Raw genomic sequence first — 3,502 nt, forward strand, 5'->3', positions numbered from 1 at the left:
TCTTTCGCTCTGCGACACCATTTTGTTGCGGAGTAAAAGATGTGGAGGTTTGATGAATGATGCCGTGGTCTCGGAAGAATTGTGCCAAGACATTGTTCACATATTCCCCACCATTATCAGACCTGAATACTTTGATGGAGGCTTGGAACTGTGTAGTAATCATAGCATGAAATTCACGGATTGCAGCGGAAACGTCACTTTTATGAGCTAGTAAGTATACCCAAGTCATGCGAGTGCAATCATCAATAAATGTAACAAAACATCTTTTGCCATTGGAAGAAACTTTAGCAAGACCCCAAACATCAGAGTGAACCAAATCAAAAGGGAATTCTGTTTTATTATCACTTAAGGGAAAAACAGTTCGATGGCTTTTGGCCAATACACAGGTTTCACACTGAAACTGATGATTATCTAAGCCCCGAAACAAAGACGGAAACAAACGTTGAAGATAGCCAAAGGATGGATGTCCTAGGCGACGATGCCAAAGCCAAATCTGGTGTTGATTGCGAGCTTGTGAGCTAGAACCATGAGTATGAGCTGCCCTTGGTGGTGAAGAGACCATCAAGGAATACAACCCCCCTCTTCGTTTACCATGCCCAATCGTCGCGTGAGTCGTGAGGTCCTGAAAAAGACAATGGGAAGGATAGAATGTGGCATAACAATTATGTGAGTCAAGTAATTTTCCAACAGACAGCAAATTGCAATTGATGGAGGGAACAAGTAGTGTATGAGATAAAGATAAGGAAGGGGAAAGTGATATAGTTCCTTCACCAGCAACATTAGAAGGAACTCCATTGGCACTAGTGATGTAAGGATGACGAGACTTAGAAGATAATGTGGAAAACATAGTAGAGTCAAAAGTCATATGATCAGTGGCACCTGTGTCAATTATCCATGTAGTGGGTCGTGTACCTGATTCGGAGTCGGAGAGTAGGGTGGAAGATGGAGAAGCGATCTTGGTGGAGTTGATTGAGTCGTTGGTGTCACCCATGAGGTAAATATATAAAGAGATGTAGAGGAAGAAATAGCTTAAAACTTCAGCAAACAAGAGCACAAATAAGGCTTGTGATCAAGATCAATTTTGAGGCAAGGCAAAGTATGAGATAGGAACAATATAACAGCAAATTATGGGCAAGGATAGGTAGAGATTAGGCAGGAACAAGGTTATACAGAGGCAACCAAAATCGATTGCTCTGATACCATGCCAAAGATAGTGTAATTGTTGAAGTAGGGAATGTGAAATAAGATAGGTTTGCAGAGAATACAATTCAGAATTTTCTCATTACACATATTGGATATATATCTACAAGTATATGCATAGCTAGATAGCCATCCGTTGGTTACAACCCCAATTCATTTACAATAAATTACAATCTCCAAAGCATGAATTATGTCTCCATGTTTCCAGCTTGTTGTGTTCCCCTTGTGTTCCCCTAAAACATGGAAATGAGTTTCTAGGTGGTAGACAAGCTTTTCCATGTTTCCAGCTTTGTCTATTGTCAACAGATGGATTACTTGCACTTGAAGGAACATGAATATGATGTTCTTGAAGATGACTTTGATGGACTTGCATGCCCGCCTCTCAACCTTGAAGCTCTCACCATGATTGAAACCATGAGTTTCGATATCTCCCACTTCTTCGACAACATCGAGGTTGATGAACAAGCCATGGCAACTCTCAAGAAGAAGAAGAAGCCGGAAGATCAGCCGCAGCCGAAACCAATATTCTTTGGTAAAGGGAAGGACATGGAGACAGTCCTCAAGCTAAGTAGTCGTCCACCTTCTGATCATCATCATCGACAAAACCCTAATCAGGATCGCACCAAGCATGTCCATCAGCAAGATTGGAATGATGAAGAAAAGATGGAGTGTAGTAACCGAAAGCTTCATCGAGCTTATCAAGAAGATCAAAACAAGAGAAGGAAACTTCCAAGTTCTTGTCAAGAACTTGCCTAAGCCTAAGCCGCAGCCGAAACCATTCTTTGGTAAAGGGAAGGACTTGGAAATAGTCCTCAAGCTAAGTTCTCCTCTACCTTCTGATCATCATCAACACAACCGTAATAAGTAGACCACCAAACGTGATCATCATCAGCCAGATTGGAATGACGAAGAGAAGATGGAGTCTCTTATTGGTTTTGGCTTCTCTGTTAAATTTTCCCAACTGTTACCTTAGTCTCTCTTGGTTTCTTTTTTTCTCTGTTTGCATATAACTTTATTGGGGTTATTCCCTTTTCATCATTACTCCAAAACTAAAAGATTTCAGCTGGATAATGGAAAAATCCTCATGCGTGTTAGTCATAAAGGTTTTGCATATATTGTTATCAATTGGTCTATTCACAATTTCATGTTCCACAAAACGATTCGTCATTCATTGGAAAAGTAGAAGCGAGGTGAAAGGATGAAGTGCAACTATTTTGTCTTTCTTGTTTTCTTTTTTGCAAATTGAAATTGATAAATATTTTGATGGTCATGAGATGAGTTACCCGAACATGCATTCTAAATTTCTAACAGGTCGGGAAACCGACCCAACTCAACTCATGTCCACCCTACTATAATTGGAACTGTCACTCGTTGTTGAGATTATGGACGGCAATACCGCTAGAGAACAAACAAAACCCAATTCTTTTGAAATTACACATAAACATAGAAGCAGTAATAGGTGCCAAAAAAAAAAAACAACAAAGTATTATTAAGTACAACGTTATTTCTAAATTGGAGTTTACCCACAAAACTGAACAATATATAGTCATCCTAAATTTTCATTCTTTTTCACATGTTATTTCATGAAATAAAAGATATAGAAACATAATTGTATGTGACTGGTGATATTGAAATCATATGATGGGTGGGACCTATAATTGATTATCTTTGGGACAAATCCGCTGAGCTTAGGGGCAAAAGTGGACTTGTCCTCCTGACATGGTTTTGTCCCTGGCATACCGGAGAAAAGAATTTTCCGACAGCCGGCACCAGTTTTGAGGCTGACCCCAGCACCACTAGCGAAAACAAGAAGATCAAAACTAGGTAGAGCACAGGCCGCCAGGAAGAGTGTGGAAAAAGCAGAAGCCACAAGAGTGAAGCAACTGAGAGTGAGCCAAACAGCACCATGATGATGTGGCACCATTTATACATGTATGCATGACAATGATGTTCATCGCTAGCCGTACTAGCACTAACAATAGGCCTCATAACTAGCAGTAGTCGCCCGAGTAAGCTGAAGGCCAAGCAGTATGCGAGGATGCTAGACAGAACAACAACCATAAGGAAACGGTGCGTTTCGAACAGATCTTCTTGTGCATATCGCATCTGGACCAACGTCAGGATCGTCGAAATGGTGAACGCAAAGACCGTTTTTTTGCCATGACGGCGGTTAGATGTTTGTTGTTCTTGTGCTGCAAAGTTGATGAACAACTGCTGGTGGTTGATATAACATATGACAACACTAGAACTACTACGAGGACTAATATTCACCTCCACATTAAAATGATTAATTCCAGGCATC

This window comes from Prunus avium, chromosome 2, assembly GCF_965620075.1.
Source record: "Prunus avium chromosome 2, drPruAviu1.hap1.1, whole genome shotgun sequence".
NCBI classification, from domain to species: domain Eukaryota; kingdom Viridiplantae; phylum Streptophyta; class Magnoliopsida; order Rosales; family Rosaceae; genus Prunus; species Prunus avium.